At 52.5% G+C, this 19,964-nt stretch overlaps 1 protein-coding gene across 1 annotated transcript in view; it reads right to left on the reverse strand.

Moving 5' to 3' along the window:
- The window catches only part of ANKRD11 (ankyrin repeat domain 11), a 108,999-nt gene that overhangs the window by 53,459 nt on the left and 35,576 nt on the right, over window positions 1–19,964 (reverse strand). The gene's annotated exons all lie outside the window — the stretch shown is intronic.

Consider the following 19,964-nt stretch of genomic DNA (forward strand, 5'->3'; position numbering starts at 1 on the left):
TCTGGAAAACCCAGGGAAGGAGGAGGACACGGTGCCTTCTGCTCAGGGCAGAGAAGTGCTGGGGCTCGGTGTGAGCACCCACCACACACAGGCACGAGGAACCTGCAGGGCTCCCGGATCCCGGCCCTGCTCACTGGCAAAGGTTCTGGCAAACCCAGCTCCTCTGATTTTGCTGGAGAGTGTCCAGAGAAGGGAACGGAGCTGGCGAAAGGGCTGGAGCAGCAGGAGAGGCTGAGGGAACCTGGGGGGCTGAGCCTGGAGCAAAGGAGGCTCAGGGGGGACCTTGTGGCTCTGCACAAGTCCCTGACAGGAGGGGGCAGCCGGGGGGATCGGGCTCTGCTCCCAGGGAACAGGGACAGGAGGAGAGGGAATGGCTTCAAGCTATGCCAGGGAATGTTCAGATTGGACATCAGGAGGAATTTTATTATGGAAAGGGTGATCAGGCATTGGAAGGGGCTGCCCAGGGAGGGGGGGGAGTCCCCATCCCTGGAGGAATGACTGGCCAGTGCTCTGGGCTGGTGACAAGGTGGGGATGGGTCATACTAGATGACCTTGGGGGTCTTTTGCAACCTCATGGATTTTGTGATTCTGTGAAGTGCCTTGCATTAAAAATAGAAGTAATAAGGCAGGGAAAGGGGAAATGCAAACTTGACAACTGCACTAGGAGGAGGATCCTGCACAGAGCCAGAAGCAAGAATCCCCCCTCCTTTTCCCAGGTAGGGTCGGGGCTTTTTCTCTGTCAATTAGAGCTGCAAGGAAATCCAGTGCATTGAGATCAACAGTGTTAATCGTTATTGCATCTGAATTTAATTAGCATTATTTTTTAACTGCAGGTAATTTACAGTGTCTCACCTAAACATGGAAATCAGGTAGTGCCTTCTGCTCACTAGAAAACCACCGCCAAGGATAATCCTGCTATTTGCTTTATGCCTTTTAATGTCTGTAATCCACGGTTCCCCATTCCGGGAGACTGCCATGGTTACTCCTGCTCCCTCCATCAAAGGCTCCTGCCTGAGTCTTCTGCCGAGCTGCTAAGAATAGCACAGGCTCTTACCCAAGCTCGGGAAGGTGAGCTGCAGGGAAGGATATTCCCAGGAGTTCCTGGGAGGCACAGGGGAAGCAGGGGATGGGGCCAGCAGGACTGGCCAGAGTGGGAAGCAGCTGATGGATGTTGCACGCATGGAGGTGCAGCAGCCTCTCCTGCTCTCTGCTGTCCTCCTGGCAGGAGCAGGGGCTGAGGCTACCAGCATGTCCCGCTGGGATGAGAGGGCAGGGTTAGATGGGACACTGGGAAGAAATTCCTCCCTGTGAGGGTGGGGAGGCCCTGGCACAGGGTGCCCAGGGAAGCTGTGGCTGCCCCTGGATCCCTGGAAGTGTCCAAGGCCAGGCTGGACGGGGTTTGGAGCAGCCTGGGACAGTGGAAGGTGTCCCTGCCCGTGGCAGGGGGTGGAACCGGATGAGATTTAAGGTCCCTTCCTACTCAAACCAGTCTGGGATTCCATAATCAACCTTTGGCATCTTTATCACCTATTTCCCTAATCTGGAAGCCCCTCTCCATAGCTCGTAGCACGGTTTGTGCACCTCCCAGCCCTTACAGTCAAATCTTCAGAGACACCCTAAAATTCCAGATGGGTATTTCAGTTTGAGGAACACCATTCCCCAGGGACAGCCAGCACAAGTCCCTGTCACCATCACCCAGAAAAAGACCAATTACAACAGTCACACTGTTAACAGCACTGTGCATGGGCTGCGCTGCTTTCCTGGAAAAGAATCTCTTCTTCCATCAACCAGCTCTCCAAAGCTGGCCAAAATCTTGCAGTGCTTTGAATGTGTTTGCTAAGCTGTACACCTGGGAGAGGTGGAGGAGACGCTGCTGATCTGGGGAGGATATGGCAGAGTTCCTGGGATGGGAAAAAGCAAGCTCTGCACTGCTGGTGCTGGGACTTGTGTCCTCCTGACACCAGAGGCTGGCAGGGACCAGCTGGAGATGCAGGCAGGTGGATCACCCAGAGCTCAACCACCAGCAAGGAACAGCTTCAGTATTTCACACATTATGCCCAATAAAAGCTTTCCTGTGTCCAGAGTATTTACACACCGACGTCAGCAACACCCCAGACCTGTGCAGGCTGTTCTCTGTGCAGCTGGAGGGAACAAGCACCACCACGGCAGCTGGAGACCATGGGAGGCTGAGATGCTGCTGCAGCCCAGCACCCCTGGAAAACACCTTCCCCTCCCTTCCTGCCTCCTGTGAGGTCCCATCACAGGGCAGCTCATGGATGGCAGCAGTAGGATAAGGGATGGGCTCAAGAAGAGCACACAGAGGCTGGTGCCACCACCCTCATGGGCCATGGCCTTGGACCAGGAGCCCAGGACCCCTTGGAAAACACAAACCAGCCCTGCAGTGTGACCCCAATTCGGTGACACATATCCGGGCTCCTCTGGAAAGAGCTTCACTCCAGGGCAGACCTGATGTTCAAGGGTAGCAAAGAAACTCCAGAAAACTGTACGGAAAGCACATCCTCTTTTCCAGATCTACTCCTTCAAAAGCAGATGCTTCATCACCTATGGAAACTGGAGGACATGTGCCCGGAGATAAACAACATCACGGGACAGGTAAGCTGGTTACTCATGATTTATCACACCATCTCCCTCTCTAATTGCAGAGCTAAGCAGGCACTCATCTAATCCACCGTAAGCAGCTTACGCTTCCTTAGGCAGCTCTGCGCCATGGCTCACTTCCTGGTTTGGAAATCATCATTCCCTAAGTCCCCTTCTCTGGAAGGTGAGAAACCACCCTTCACAGCCACCCTGCACAGATTCTGAGACTTGCAAGGTGCACTCACAGGACGGACAATTCCTGGAAGTCCCAAATATCTTCCCAGGGCAGTGGTGGAGTCACCATCCCTGGAGAGATTTAAGAGCCATGTGGATGTGGCACTTGGGGACATGGGTTATAGGTGGCCTTGGCAGTGCTGCGGGAATGGGTGTTCTCAATGACCTAAAAGTCTTTCCCAACCTAAAGGATTCTGTGACCCCATACTCAGTGCTGAGCAAAGAATTTTTCACCTTTGTGTCCTGCTGCTCTGGTCATGCACTGCAGGTCCTTGCTCTTGGTTTTCCCAGAATTTCACTCGTTTTTTCCATAATAACAGCTGACTCCTCTCTGGTTTGATTCTCTGTTTATTCTCCACTAATTTATCAGGAACAGGGCACCACAACCTGCCCAATTCCTAATGCTTGTGGACTCTAGTCTAGGACTCATAGGGTTTATTTCTTTTAATTATATTTTCAAAATCCATGGAGCCCCACACAAATGAGCATAAAAAGCTGCTAAGGCCCACCAAAAAGGTGTCCCCCTGTGGTCAGAACCAGTGTTCCCAGAGGCTGGAAAGGCCAGGCTGGACAATGCTTGGAGCAGCCTAGCATAGTGGAAGGTGTCCCTGCCCATGGCAGGGGGTGGGACTGGATGAGCTTTAAGGTCCCTTCCAACCCAAACCATTCCCTGATTCTATGATTAGACAAAGCACATTTTAGCTTTTCTCCACACATCTGTGGGTAAGCAGGAGGTTACAGAAAGACTCAAGGGAAAGATCTCAGGGTTTGGGTTACATCAGGCTGTTTTCACTGCTGGGACGCTCCAGCCATTGGAAGCGGAAGCGGAGCCAGCGTGCGCCACTCGCATGCCTTCGCTCGCAGACACGGCCCCGGCCAAGGGGGATTTTCTGACTTGCAACACCGGAGGACTTTACCCCCGAAACTACCCGTGAACTTAGGCCCGTGACCCCAAGTCAAGCTTCAAAGTCATTCCAGATAATGAGCCAGATCCAACACCACCAACAGCTGCCTTTGATCCCCATAACCCATCATCGATCGGGGGCGAATCCTCGGGGCTGAACTCCTCCCACGAGGAGTTCTCTTCTGCTTGATACAAAATTTATTCTACCATCTGTAAAATTCATTTGTGTAGTTGCACACCCTGGTAGGCTTGAATGGGGCGAAGGAGTGTTTCAACTCCCAGTGCAATTTATTATTTAAAAGCAGAGAAATGACATTGCCGGTCGGAGAGCCCGGGTGATGTAATGGGGAGCACAGTTCCGCTCGCCGCCGGAGCCGCGCGGTACATTAGCGTGCTGGCCAGGGTGGCTGCTCCTATCAATTATTTATAGTCTCCTGGCGTGCAGCCTGGAGAGGGTCACAGCGCTGAAAGCCAACTTTATCTGCATTGTTCCCAGCTCCTGCCCAGCTGTCACTCTGCTCCCTAATTTAATACACCCAGCGCAGCGTAAAAGGATGCAGAGCTGCTGCCTGGAATAGGAATAGGAACGGGGAGGTGGGGTCTACAGCGAGCTGGTGGGGCCTCAGTCATCTTTGTTAAGGTGCTGACTTGGCTGTTTTAAACCTGCCTTTGAGATTTCCCTGGTCACTGGACTGAGATACGGCGTGATCCAGGGCAGGTGTGCTACGGGGTGAGAGGTGGGACAGTGGTGGAGCCATGGGATCTCCATCTCCATTTCCGTGCCACACGAAGGGCAGGCTGCACTGCATGGCTTCCTACATATCCCAGCAAGAGCTACTCAGTAACGGCTGCAAGTAAGAGGGGGGGAGGAGAAAGGACACTTCAGCTCTCCAGAAAAAATAATTAATGTATACCTATATGTTGAAAAAGGAAAATCTCTTATATGTTGTTGTTTCAGCTACAGTTTAAAGTGCACAGACAAGGTCTCAAACAAAATGAGCTTTAAGGTCCCTTAAAGCCAAGCCATTTTGTGATCCACCTGTATTTCACCACCGAGGAAGGGGCAGTGTCCCATTGTACTGGGCCACCATGTAGGAAAACGGCTCTCCAAGGCTTTGTCCCTACAACTTAACAACACACCTCCTCCACTGCTTGCCCAAAATGAAACCTTCTGCAACAACTCTTCAGACTCTGGAAATACGTCACTCATTTGGCCTGATATCTACATCAAAGCAATTAAATTTTGACTGTAGCTGCTTAAGCCAGGTTGAACAGGGCCTGGAGCAACCTGGGCTAGTGGAAGGTGTCACTGCCCATGGCAGGGGGAGGAACAGATGAGCTTTAAGCTCCCTTCCAACCCAACCCATTCTGGGATTCTGTGACTCGGGGTCTCCATCAGTGCAAGAGATGCTTCCCCTGCACATCACTCTGGCAGAAATCAGGTACAAGATGAGCTGCTGCTTTGGCAGCTCCTGTGCTTGGTCCTGCACCACTGATAAAGAGGATCCACACAGCCCAAATATCCGTCTCATGACATAAACTAAAGTCAATTCCAGCTTAAATAATAAGGTATTTTTTCAAGTCTTGTGAAGCCAGGAACATAACCTGAATCTTCCTGCACTTAGGATTGGCTGCCTTATTGCAAGCCGCAAGTGCCCAGGTTTGGTTTAAGCCACACAAAACACATTTTAATGACGGTGCCTGGAAACCACACACACAGATTTCACCAAAAACACAACATCTGCACAACAAGGAAGTTGCAGAAAAAGAAATCTCAGGCCCAGAGGAAGCAGGTTTGTTCTTCTGCAGCACAAACAGAGGCCCAGGGGAGGCTCCTGCTGAGGCCCCGTCCAGCACAGCTCCCAGTGCTCCAGAAGTGGAGCAAGGGGAATCTCCCCAGATTTGGCACAGAACCCCAGGTGAGGCAAAGGCAACAGCCAAACCTTTCATATCAGTGTGATTCAGGCAAAGACAAGATAGAAAAACAGTCAGCCTTGAAAACCAGCAGTGAGCCTTCTCTTCAACCTTTCTGTGCTATGAAAATCAGGAAGATTCCGCCCAAAACTCCAAAAGGGGGAACTGGGACAGCCATGGGAGGAACAAGCTGGTTCCCATCCCAGAGCCAGTCACAACACCAGGCTGTGTCATTGAGCCAAGCCCGGAACGTGCAGACCACACGCGGCTGCCACCACGCCAGCGTCTTCGGGGCCTTCACATCCTCCCTGAATCCAGGATTATTTCCATGGCAACTATCTGGAGAACTTATTAAGTAAAAAAAAACCAAGAACAGTTTGAACACACAGACCCTACGTTCATAACGTACCAACTGACTAAATTAGCACTGCTAAGATTTTTAGTAATCAAAATAGATCATGTTCCAGCAACTCAATCTTCTCTGTGCCACAGCTAAAGAGAAAAATCTGATAGTAATACCAACGGGGTGGGGGGGAAGGAGAAGGAGGAGGAATTATAGGTTTTCCAAGACCACAGCCCTATATCAAGCCAAGTCTTACCCTATTCAAGACATTACTTCAGTATCTAGCTGTTCAAATGCTGTTAAATAAGGCTGAGTTTCCATGAGATGATAAACCTGGTTGCAAGGCACCTACACAAGAATCAAAAAGATGGCTATCATGACACAAAGTACTACAAAAATTTATTGAATAGCCTCAAATCTGTACCTAAAAAGCACCATTTATACCTCTTTCTCACATTTAGCTTGAAAGGTTCACAAGTTTGGAGTATTTGCTCTGAGAAAGGACAAGTCTCTTATTAAAGCTGAGTAGAAATAAATTAAAAATCAGCAAGACCCATCAAGACCCAGCAACATTGACAAGGAGCTGTCTTTCTCCACATCAGCGCCACTCTCAAACGGGCAGGAATTTTGTGGCTCCCTTGGAGCCAGTGCAGGGTCAGCCCTGCAGTGACTACAGTTCCCAGGCACGGAGCTGAGGGAATTACCAAGGTTTTGGCAGCACTCAGAACCAAACACTGCCGGAGAATTTCATAACAGCAATTCAGAGCGAGAAGTCAGAATCAACAGGAATGATTTTGAAAGTGCTTTAAAAAAAAAAAAGTGGTTAAATGAACTGTTGGCTCGGTCACTCAGTCCAGCCACGGAGATTACAGGCATTATTGATTTACCTTAGAACAACCTGGGAACTCATTTCCAATGGTTTTTAATGGAACCTGGATTTTCTGTCCTAATCTGCCTTGTGAGGTTGAGCCTCCTGAAAGGAAATGCAACTCCAGAGCACTAAACTGGCAGCTATCAGAGGTACAACAGCCCTGTTCCTCTACAGGGAGCGTGTGACAGCATGGGGGTTTTCAGGCAACTCCAAAATCACAGAATCATTTAGGTTGGAAAAGGAAAGACCTCCAAGATTGAGTTCAACCTGTGACCAAACCCCACCTTGTCACCCAGATCAGAGCCCTGAGTGCCACGTTCAAGTCAGTCCTTAAAATACCCCCAGGGATGAAGACTGCACCACCTCCCTGGGCAGCCCCTTCAATGCCAGACAACCCTTTCCATGAAGAAATGGATGGAAGCTGGAAGCAGGGGAATCTTCACCCCCAAGAGCCAGGGGAGAGGACTTTGAGCAGGACAACACACCATCAACCATCAACCCTAAACCTCTGCTTCAGCAGCAAAAGCTTCTCCACTTAAGGGAATGTTTTCCCTCACCAGAACAAGAGGCTTGGCCTCTTGAAACCTTGGGCTGGTTTTAGCAGGTGAACACAATATTATTCTTTTATGTACCTAAAGCAAAAAGGAAAAGATTTTTCTCAACTCTTCCACAGAAAGACTCCTGTAATACAAAACCAAGTAGGGAATATTGTAGCCTGAAAGGCTTCCAGAAAGGTGTGAGCAGAGAAAACAGCAGCTCATAGCAGGAAGGAAATTGTAACATTAACCATGGCCTTTGAAGGCAGAGGCAGCTCCGCGTCACCGAGCACCGACAGCGAGCAAAACCAAAGAACAAAACACATCTGATCCCCGGCTACTTCCAAAATCCATCTGCAAACACATCCTGTCCCGAGACAAATGCAGACCAAGGCATGATTGGAGAGATGGCAATTAACTGCCCCCGTTGTTGCTGTTATCTGCAGTGCCTCGCTGCAAACAAGCTGCCCTTAGCCCCGAGCCAGCCCCTGGCCGCTCGCAAAAATCACTGAGCATTACATCCTGCCCCTTCTCCTGCTTAATGTCTCACCCTGGAGCTTCAGGAGCTCCCAGCTCTGTCCTTCCCCCTTCCCTTCCCCTCCTCCTCCAGCTCCTTCCCTTCCAGCCAGCATTCCCCCTCCCTCCCCTGCTGGCTGTGGTGCCAGATGTCAGCCTGACCCCAGAGCTGCGGTTTCGGGTCAGTTATGGGGGTTATGGGTGCGAGGGGAGCAGCGGTGCCTCCCTCGCCAGGCTGAGCCAGGACAGCCCCACCGTGCCAGCAAGGGGGTCTGGGCACTGCTGGCAAACTGAGTTCCAGGGCTTTTTCCCTGCTAACAAACCGCCGGCAGGAAGTTTGGGAGCCTGTTCACGCGCACTGCAACAGCAGCCTCGGGCACCGAGCACTGGGTAAGGTGACCCCAGACTATGTTCAGCATCAGTCATGGGTAGAAGCGTCACTTACTGCACGAGGAGAACGCATGACCTGAATGACTCCTGCAAGAATAATTGCACGCTGAAGGCAAGGGCTGAAGTTTCTGGAGGAGGGATGCTGGGAATGCTGTGGCACTCCAAGGAGGACCATTCACAAGACACTGGACTAACAAAGACAGCCATGGGGGAATTCAATATGTATTTAAAATGAACCCAGTCCGGTATTCTTGACCACACTCCTTGAAGGATGTGCCCCCAGTGAAGGAGCAGCTCCAAGGCAACGGAATGCAGTTTGCTGGAAGGGAAGGGGAGAGCTTCCAGCCTGACATAAGCCAGGGCTTGGATTCCTCTATCACAGAGGCTGTGCTGCAGATAAGGCTGCGTCAACTTTTCCACTGGAGCTCTCTCCCCTCTAAGGTTCACAGTCAGAGCAAAATGTTTTGGCCAGGTGGAAAGTGCACAGAGGCTCCCACAGCCGGGAGCTGCCGTGTGTACAAAACATCACCGTGTCACCTGCTCAGGCTTGGTTCCCCTCCACCGGGAACGGGAAAACTCATCTTCCTCCTCACAGATTCTTCGCATTCCTGCGATAAGCCCAGCCTCCCCAAGGAGCTGCTCAGAGCCGAAAAAAGTGCCCTGAAACACCAAACAACCCCAGGGACTGAAACCCAAACAGGTTAAACATTAACCTGGGAGCTGAGTGGAGGGGACACAACCCTGGTGCTGCGATCCTGCTCCAGCCCCACAGTCCAGCTGCAGCTCCACAGCTCGGATCCAGCCCCACACCACCAGCCATGCCCAGACTTCCACAAGCTGCAGGCACTGAAAGGAAGGGAGGTTTTGGACAATCAAAGAATCCCAGGATGGTCGGGGTTGGAAAGGACCTCAAAGCTCATCTTGTTCCCCCCCCCGCCATGGGCAGGGACACCTTCCACTATCCCAGGTTGCTCCACGCCCCGTCCAACCCAGCCTGGGACACTTCCAGGGATGGGGCATCCATAAGTGCGTTTCTCTACTGCAGAGTCCATTTGCCTGTGGGCAGAGCAGCACGGAAAGGGGGTGACATCTGGCACCTGGTTCCCATCACTGTGCCAAAAGCAGGGTGAGCACATGCAGGAGTCTGCTCTTCCCAGACTTGGCCTCCAGTACAGCAGAGCAGGAGCAGCACACCCAGCTCGTAGGCTGCCCGCTCAGCCCGTGTGGCATCTTGGCTTTGTGTGTGGCAGACCAGGAGGATGCTCCATTTCCAAGGAAAGCGCCAGAGGAGCCTGGCTCCCCTCACAGGCCCTGCAGGCCAGCCCGGTCCCCACGTGCTGGGGAAGTTTTGGGGCCTGGTGCTGTGCAGGGGATGGGGAGGTTTTCCAGGGAGGTATTCTGGTCCTGGCACAGCCCTCCCCCATGGGCCTCACTGCAGTTATCCCTGAAGACAGAAAAATTTGTGCTTGTTTTTCTGCTGCTGCTGAGCAGCTATGAAATGTCTCCCACCATGGAGAGCCTGAATAAATTCTGGCTCCTGAAGCAGCATCTGATTCAGCTTCTCTCCAACCTCCACCACAATTTCAAACCTTTAATTTACTCGGGTAAAAGCAAAGTCTGTGTCTGATTGCCAGAGGTCGGAGCATTCATGGTTTATATCTTTTACCCAATATATACCGAATATTCCAATTTATTTCATTTACACCAATATTCATGAACTTTTCCTCCCTGTCCCCATGGAAGCCCAAGAACTATCTCTGGACAGCCAGGAGAGCCAACTGTACACACCATGAATGCTTCCAGCAGCCTTGTCGGAATGCCTGGATTTTACAGGTTCCAGGTCCAAATGAAAAATAACACTAAGAAAAAGCAGAAAGGAGGGAAACAGCCTGGTTTTATTCTTTCTCTGTTAAATCTGGAGTGCTGGACCAAAACATGGCAGTTTTCATCCAGGGAAGCACCCCTGAAAGCTCCATGGACGGGTTTGAGGCCACGCGGAACCTGGAAAACTCCCCCCAGTACCTCCAGTGAATTCCAGATTTGCTGCTGTGCGTGAGGGAAGCAACTCTGTTCTTTCTGGAGGGAATGGACAGATTGCAGGAGAAAACTATATCCCAATTGCTGCCAAATTCCACAGATTTAGTTATTAGTAGGCAATTAGGAATATTATTAACACTTCCTACTACGTTAAGCTCCATTTGCAGGGCATCTCTGCGCCAGCCCGGACGCTTCTGACAGAGCCCCAGCTCCGAGGCGCACGTGGCATCACGTACCCAAAACTGTGTCTTCCTGCTCGCTGCCTCCCGGCCCCTTCCCCGCAGCCGGATTTAATGCGGTTGTCTCGCAAAATAAAATTGCAAGTAAAAAAATACAGAGATTAAAAATGAGGGAGGGGAGGGGGAAGGTAAATAAAAGCGTGGCGGCACAAAGGAAAAACAATTTTGCTCTTGTTTTTTAACTCACAATCAACATCTGAGCTATTCAGGAAGCTGGTGCACTGCCCTCCAACCAACTTCAATTAGGGAATTCAAAAGCAGTCAGACAAAAGAATGCCTGGGAGTTACTGCACCGCACCGAGATATTTTTAGCAAGAGCTGGAAGGCTGTTTGTGGGACACTGCTTTGCTTCTCTCGCGCTTCAGCTTTTGTATTTACATTCACAGGACAGCGAGATTTACTGGGTCAGAGAGAAAGAGAGGAGAAGCGGCACAACTGATGCGAATCCTTTTGCCTCTGATACTCTTGGAAGGTTTTTCGGCGAAGGCTGATGGAGGCCAGAGTGAAACAGAACAAGATTTGCCTCCATCTGCTTCAAAAATCGCCTTTCAGCTGCGATCTCCAGTCGCTGCTTTGGAAGGGAGATGTAAAGCCGCACGTGGAGCCCCCGGAAAGGCCGGCTCACCCCCACGCCGGGCAGGGACACGGCTGCTTCACCCACACAAAGCTGCGGCCGAATCCGGCCGCTGACCTCTCCCCAGCCCCGGGTCACCAGATGGAGCCACCGCCAGACAGGCTGGGGCGAGCCAGCGGCACTGCCACACGGAGCCCCCCGCCCCAAATCCCCCAATGAGCCGCTGCTGGTTTTTCAGAAGCCATTTCCTAACACGGCCGCGCTGCAGCCGCCTTCCCCTCCGGGGCTCGGGAAGTGCCTGTGGAGAGCCGGGAGGTGAAGCCCCCAGGCCGGAGCCCCCGGCAGGGGCGCGGGGCCGGTTTGGGGGCGGTGGCCCCCCACTGCCTGCGCTATCGGCACCGCTCCTCCAGCGCATCCCCCTCTTCCGCTCCCTCCCACCACTGCGGCAGCGCAGATGGCAGCAGTGTGTCCTGGCTGTTCCTGCCTCCTTGTTTTGATCCTGCAGTCTTGATTGTTCAGGCTAATCCCACACTCCCAGCCTTGGCTGCCTGCCAGGACTGTTATTAATGGCACAAAAGCTTCTCATTCCAGCTACTTCTACATCCGCTAATGCTGTTGTTCCCTTCTCTCGCTCCCCCTCTCGCCACATTACAAACTGGAGCTGGAATATATTTTACAAGGGGGGAAAAAACCCTTCTGTGATCATCCTCACGCGCTGAAGGCTCCACCAGAACCGTACGGAAAAGGCTCCTCATCTCCAGCAATAAACACCGATGGAAAAGCAGTGAGACCACCCTGCTCACCCTGTGATAAACAGCACATGGATGTGGGGACTTTCCAGCAATCCCTCAGGGAAAGCCGGGATCCCGGGCAGAGGCGGGCACAGCTGCCTGCAAGGCCTCAGGAAAGGGCTCTGCTGCCCAGGGCAGGACTGACGGCAGCGCTCAGTGACGAGGACGGGCAGCACCTCTGGCACAGCAGCCCCGGCTGCTCTTCAGGTGGCCCTGGGGCCTCAGCTACCTCTCCGGGGCCCCCCTGCCCTCCTGGCCCTGCTCTACACAGCAAACACCAAATTCCCATGACTGCAGCTCATTAAATCACGCACTGAGAGGCACTGAGAGCCCCTCACGCATCATTCTCATGGCAGAGCCCAAAGTGCCCATGCAAGGCCCAAAGCCGTTTCTGGGTACATCGCCTGTGCCCAGGGAAGGCTGTGCCCTGCCAGCCCCCCACACTGGCTGTACCCCACCCTCCTCTGCTCTAAAACCTCCTCCACAGGGAGGGGCTGTGAGGTGAAGCCCTGAGCAGGGAGGTTGCACCCAGCGACACTACACTGGGGTGCAGGTCCCATGTCAGCTCCACCTGCTCCACCCAGGGCTGGTGTGGGAGGGGAAGGCATGAGGATATTCCCTGGGTCCTCCTGATCTACCAGAGACCAGCCAGCCACCAGGCACAGATCCCTTGGCATTTCCAGGATACAGCTCCCCAAAGAGTCTGGTGCTGTCAGCAGTGCAGGCAGCAGCACCAGACTCAGCACACCGAGGACCACCAACCACAGACCAGTGAGGTCTGGAGTTGCTCAAACTGCAAACACAGCCAGAGCACGTGTCCCTGGGACCCTCCCGTGGAGCAAGCCCACCTTCCTGTGCAGGTCGTGCCACACTGGGAGCATCACGTCTGTTCGGTGTGTGAAGAAACCTGCCCGGTTTGAAGCCCAAGCTGTCGCCCTGGTGAGATGATTCACCATCCTGCCTTCGCTACTTGTGGAAATGCAGCAAAGAGAAAAGCAGCTACAGGCACATTTCTCCTGATTAGGACGGTCAGTACATTTTTAATAAAGGGCTCTTTAAAGATAATCTCATTTCAGTATTTACACATGTTGAACAGGTTACAGAGATCAAGACATAATGAAGTCAAGAAGGAGAAGACAATAAAAGCATGGTGGGATATTGCAGGGTGGGATATCTCCAGCCTGTTGGTTTGGAACACAGCGGGGCTGAAACACAGAATGCCAGAAAGATTTGTGTTGGAAGAAACCTTAAAGCTCATCCAGTTCCATCCCATGGGCAGGGCCACCTTCCACTAAATGAGATTGCTCCAAGCCCCGTCCAACCTGGCCTTGGACACTTACAGAGAAGAGCAGTGAAACAGAGGGGCACAAATCCACGGATCCCAGCAGAGGAAGGGGATCACATCCTGGGAATAACTGGCTGTTGCTCACTCACAACAAATCAGTAGCAGATTTCTGATGCAACCTGAACCTCCAGCTCCTCTTCCTAAACACAGCACCTGCCTGCTCCTTCCCAGCAGGATGGTGCAAGTCTGGACGCTCCCAGCTCAGCCAGCAAGTGCAGCCATGTCCCACCCCAACCCCACAACAGGCAGAGCCCTTGTGAACCAGCACACAGGCCTCAATTCCCTCCCAAATACATCCCCAGCCCCTTGCTACAGCAATCCCAGCCCATCTCCCGCTGGAGCAGCTCTGCCCCAGAGCTCCGCACTGGCTGAGCTTACACCTGACAGCAGCAAAATCTGAAACATCCGCTACTGGCTCCGGTGTCAGCAGTGGAGCTTCATAAAACTCTGCTCCGAGGCTCTTCACGTGCCATGGATTAACCCTGAGGAATTCATAAATTCTCCCAAAATGCACAATATTCCATTTGCTTTCTCACGATGCAATGACTTGGGGATGGGGGATGCATGAGGTCACCAGGGAGGGAAAATTAAGTCAAGTTTGGGATAATTTCTCTGCTGTGCAAGAGAAAACATTGGTGCCTGTTCAGAGCTCCCGTGTTTCGCTGCTGAGGGTGCAGGAGACAAAAAAGTGCTTTATTTAAACTACTGGATAGTCACGAGATCAAGCAGAACAAAAGGAAAAATGTATTTGGAGGGAAACGTTAGTTCCAGAGCTCAAACAGCACTTTGAGTTCCCATTAAGTAACTTTGAGCTGAGACAGGAAGCAGGGAAGGCAGCACCAAGTGCTGGATCATGGAGTGCAAGATCATGGAGTGCCAGATCATGGGTGTAAAGCAAAGGCACCTGGAGCTGCAGGTACCGAGCCCAGCTGCACAGGAACAGCTGAGCTGGAGTGTGAAGCAATTGGATTTGAAGGAGGAAGTAATGGAGGAGGCAAGAGAGTCACAGACATAAGGAAGAGAAACAACAAAAACAGGAGAAGAGTTCAAATTAATGAACTTTTTCAAAGCCAGAAGGACTTGCTGCAGGATCTCAGCAAAGAGGTGACAGAACTTCCCCAGGTAAATTCTTGCATTTCTAGAGATTCAGACCAACTACAGCAGATATTTTCAAACCAAGAGGTATCTAAAGGAGAGCCTAATACCCATATTTACAGATGCAAGGGCTGCTACAGCCACAACATGAGCTCTTCTCCCACTACCAACCCTCCTAAGGAATTTGGTACTTTATTTTTGATTTTTATTTATTTAAGCTGCCGCTTCCAGCAGGCAGAGACATCCCAGGACAAGGAGAGCAGGGTGGGTGTCAGGTGAGGTCACCCCAAATCTGAGGGCAGCAGATGTTTTGGACGCTAACACCCCCCAGACCCTGCCCCAGCGCTGGCCGTCAGCACGGCTGGGCTTCCAACCCGCCAGATGCTCCCAACTTTCTCCTTGCTAAGCCAAATAGCCTGTGCTTCCCACTCCCAGCACATGAAACGAGGCTTCTGAGCCCCACTGAAGCCCCCAGCCTCTTCTTTTCTTCTCCCAGTGAATACTCCTTTAATCCCATTAGCTCTGCAAGCGCAAAGCCACGCGGGGAGCCCGTCCTACCCGCTCCCCACGGAATCTGTAACTCAGACTGCTTTGATCCCAGGAGACTGTGAACAACAAATATTGCTGGGTTTAGGATAAACACACCCTGATAGTGCCAAAACATAACACCAGCAGTGTCCCAGAACCCAGAGCTTCCCTTCTGTCGTGTCCCAATGCCACCAAGTGCTGTTCCCGGTGAGCAGGGCTTGGCACTGCCCATTCCCAGCCCTTGGCACTGGTAGCTCATCCTCCCTGGCTCCAGCACACCCACACCTCAGGAATTTTCCTGCACCACACCTACACCTGCCTGCCAACACATGGCACCAGCTCAGGCACCTCCAGCCCCACACGAGCCTCCCCTGCACACCAGTACCACCAGTACCAGCTGATGGCTGCTCCTATACTGTAGGTCCTGTAGGATTATAGGGTTTGAATAACAGAATCCTGAGGGTCTCAAGTGTGCTCTGACATCCTTTGGAAACCATTGCCTTGATGCCTGTAACCTCCCCAGGATCTGGGACATCTCTTGGGGAGCTCCCAAACCAGAAATCCCAATGGAGACCCGTCCTACATTCAGCTACAAGTCCTGTCCTGTGACCCCAACCAAGCTCACGTGGGAAAACACCTTGTGTAAAATGCAAAGAGTCACATGATGGCCACACACCTACACAGAACACTCCGGCCTGCACCTGGGGAAAGAATTTAATCACCAGTTTCTGCTTCCCCACGGGAGTGAAGGCACCACCAGTGCCCAAAGCACCGGGTCACCTCTTCCCTGGCTTGTCACACCCGGCACGTGAGCCTCTGGAGAGGCCGCGGCAGCTGCCCTGGGCTGTGCCAGGGACATAGGGAGAAGGGGGTGAGGGTGGGGAAGGTGGCAAAGCAGTCGCACCAATGCACACACACAGCATCTTCAGAAGAGAGGGGGTGGCATCAGGGAGGGCCATAGCAGCCAGGAGGGATGGGGACATGCTGCCAGCAAGGATTTCCGGGCAGGTGTGAGGAGCCTCACAGTGAGGTCACCCCACACGAGGGCCAGGGGGGTCCCCCTGGAGAAAACACCTCACTGATGTCACCAGCAGGTCCACGGGCAAGGGCATGGATGTGCCAACAGACACCAGGGCAAGGGCTTGGGGAAAGCAGGGCCGTTCACTGACCATCCTAGACCTGGCTTTAAAAATCTCCCTTGTCCAGATCACCGACATTAATTCTTATGAGCTTATTTGGTGGTTTAGAGCTGACAAAAGGGACTGGGTGAGGACGGGTGAGATTCCTGCTTCCCAATCAAAGGGCACAGACACAGCAAGGGAAAAGCTGCCACTGCCCTTCCTGAGGCAGCAGCATGGACCAGATGGGTCTTTAAGTGGCATTAAGAGGGAGACAGCTCTACTACATCCAGCCCTTTCCTCCAGGGCTAGAAACTCACCGTCCTTACAGCCAAGTCTCCACCACAGAGAACCAGCTTTTGGCTTTTTCCCTCTTTGTTCTTCCCTGCCACTTCCTCCCTCGTGTTTACCTTCCGGACCTGCCATCTCCATCCGGCTCACAACTCCTCCTTCTTTGGAAAGTCTTTGAGATGCACATGATACAAGACACACAAAAATAAATTGGTTCTAATCCTCCAGATTCCAGCGCTCCCAAACAAGGATCTTAAGGAGCTTTACAAACAATGGATTAAGCCTTAAGACTCCCGGTGAGGTAAGGAAGTGCCTCTGGCCGAGGGACGTGAGTGAGGCTGAAGGCTGCACAGAGGCACTTCATAGTGCAGAGCTCGCCTGTTTCCATGCAAACAAACATGAGTCTATCCCTGATCCATCATCAGCCTAGAGGCACCTTTGCCATTTCACTCCAGACTCTGCAACAGCTCCAAAACCTCCATCTTTCCTATGCCAAATGCTCTTTCCTACCTTTGGGCATCGGTGCTACGCAAAACACTCATCCCAAGGAAAATGACCCCATGGATGGCAGCCCCACCGGGTCCTGACATTCACTTGGAGCTCTATGAAGATTTCCTGACAGCCAGCATTTGCTAGCAGAGGTGCAAGACGCTTCCAGTGGGCATCCCGAGCAGCCCAGTGGATGCAACCCACAGAGACAGGCACCTCTTCTTGCTTTGCACAAAGTGACCATGACTTGACAGGCACCAATCTCTGCTCTGCTGACCAGTGACAGACCCAAGGGAATGGCATGAAGCTGTGCCAGGGCAGGCTCAGGCTGGAGATCAGGGAAAGGTTCTTCCCCCAGAGGGTGCTGGGCACTGCCCAGGCTCCCCAGGGAATGGGCACGGCCCCGAGGCTGCCAGAGCTCCAGGAGCGTTTGGACAGCGCTGCCAGGGATGCCCAGGGTGGGATTGTTGGGGTGTCTGTGCAGGGACAGGAGCTGGACTCGATGATCCTTCCAGCTCAGGATGCTCCACAATTCTCTGACTTTGGGTCACGAGCTCTGCAGGCTCAGACCTACATAAACACAACATCACTCATTCCTAGTGCACCCGGGTCTGCAAAGCTCTCAGACTTCTTCCCAACTAGATTTTGCATACATGTTGTAAACAAGCTTTACATCCTTTTGATCAGCACTACCCGGGGAGGGGGAGGAGACTTCCTGTCCCACTCTGCCACCGCTTGCTGCGCTCGGCTCTCGCCGCCCCGTGAGCGATGATGACATTTTCTATTTTGGTGGCTTTTTCTTCATATATTTGTAGCGAGCGGCTGCGCTTGGGCCCAGCAGCGCTGTGGATCTCAGTGTGGGTTTTAACTCGGCTTAAAGTGGCAGAGCCATTTGTTGCAGCATCTCCTTCCCATGCCCAGCCGGATGCTCCCTGTTGCCCAGCCAGACATTGGCACGCTCCTGGCTCCTCACTTTCCCTGCCAGTCATCCCAGGCAGACATTTTTGCGAAATAACTTGTTTACAGACAAACCAGGCTGCCGTGTTTTCCTGCCGGTGCTTATCTGCTGCAGATAACTCGGGTTTCTGCTTGCCCACGGGCAACCAGCCAAGCGCTCACCACCGACACCTCCCTGTGCCTCGTGGCCGCTTCACGTGGCCAAACCCTCGCCCTGCTCTGGGAAGCGCAGCCGAGCCCCGCCACCACCAGCACGGGAATGTTCCGTCCTGGCTCCGGCCACACGACGCCGGTTGAAGAGGCAGAAGGTTGGGATCTCCCTCCCTTTGGAAAGGGCAAACGCCCACAGGCTCCAGCGGGCACTGGAAGCCTGAGGACTGTGGACATGGTTCAAGCGAATGGCTCGTGCTCTGCTGTGACTCCAGCTCACCGCTTCCACGTCCTCCCTGTGCCAGCTCAGAGGAGCTGATGAAATCCGCAGGCTGTGGGCAGCCTCGCTGCAGCGCAGGAATGTTCTGGAGTCGGTTACTAACACGGTGCTTTGCATATTGTGTTTCAAACACTACATGCTTCTACATGCTCCGTGTCAACAAGGGGAAAGGATTGTCAGCCCAAAATGAAGTCCTAATCGGAGCTGTTAGCGATCCAGCAGCTCCCAGGTGTGCTGTGAGGACCCCGCGGGGATATTCCTGCATTACTCCTGCATTCGGCTCAGCCCTTCCTTCCCGAGAACCATCCCAGCTCCTTCTCTAATCATCTTCCCCTGGCTGAGCCCCGTGTGCTCCTCAGCTCTGCCCAGCGTGGCTTGCATAGGATCCACAGCCAGGACAGGTATCCTTGGGATGTTCATCCATGAGCCAGGCATTAGGACCTGGCAGATGCAGGATACTAAACAGGGAGGAAAAACAAACCCAGCACAGATTCTTCTGGGTGAAATCACTTTCAAATTTATAGAATCCTGGAATGGTTTAGGTTGGAAGTACCCATTCCACCCCCTGCCGTGGGCAGGGACACCTTCCACTAGCCCAGGTTGCTCCAAGCCCCGTCCAGCCTGGCCTTGGACACTTCCAGGGATCCAGGGGCAGCCACAGCTTCTCTGGGCAAGCTGTACCAGGGCCTGCCCACCCTCACAGGGAACAATTTCTTCACCATATCCCACCTAACCCTGCCCTCTGGCAGCTTAAAGGCATTAAATTCAAGGGAAAGCAATTTTTTTTCCCCACAAAGAACACACTCCATGAAGCTGGGGGTGTGCTGCTCTTACAGATGCTCTATGTGAACCAAAATTTGCTGAAATTATTACAGAAACATTCCACTACCTCCCAAAATAAGCAGCTTTGTGTATCTTTGCCTGGCTAAAGGATGAAAAAAGCCCTGCAGAGTGGAGCACAGTTTCCATTTCCTCGCACACTCCTACCAGGGCGGTGCTCACAGAAAACGCTCCGACCTTGCCTCAAAGAAATCTCTGTTTGCTGCTCCTTATAAATTTGCAGAATTTTGGCTCGTTTCCATTTCACCCACTTTTGAATACGACGCTCCCCACCCCCACACAACTGTTCCTTTCTCAGGGATGACAGGCTATCCAAAAAAATCCCAGGAGCATTTGAGCTCCTTGTTCCCTCCCTGGCCGGCATCACTCCGCCGGCAGACAAAGGAGCACTGGGAATTTCGGACCAACCTGTTGCAGGAACCACTTCACCTCAGAGTTCAGTGTTCCAGTTTCTCCTCATCCCCAATAACAACGTTTTCCCATCACTCCCCTCACCCACAATATTCTATACAACCATTTGTGACACATTTAAAATACTTCATTATTTTCCTATCAAGACCTGAACTTCAAATCCCTTTGGAAAGGCGCAGTGGCTACCAGCAGGATCATCCCACAACCTTGCTCTGTTTTTCCATCACTGCTGATGTGGTGACAAAGAAGGAGATTTTTCAATTTGTTTTGTCCATGAGCCAAAAATTCCTTTTAATGGCCTGAATATGGTGCCTGTGCTGGTCTCTCCCTGCTCCAGCTCAACCCTCGCTTACAACAGCCCCTGCCTACAACACAGAGTTGGCCTCCTTTTGCAGGAAAATAAGGCCAAACCAGCTTGAAAGCATGTTTGGAATCTGGAGATTAATTCTATGTAAACTAATGCATTCAAACCTCTTTGTAGGGCTGCAGCAAGAGCTGGCTGAGCCTGGGGAG

The sequence above is a fragment of the Corvus brachyrhynchos genome, unplaced genomic scaffold (assembly GCF_000691975.1).
Source record: "Corvus brachyrhynchos isolate BGI_N302 unplaced genomic scaffold, ASM69197v1 scaffold365, whole genome shotgun sequence".
Lineage (NCBI taxonomy): Eukaryota > Metazoa > Chordata > Aves > Passeriformes > Corvidae > Corvus > Corvus brachyrhynchos.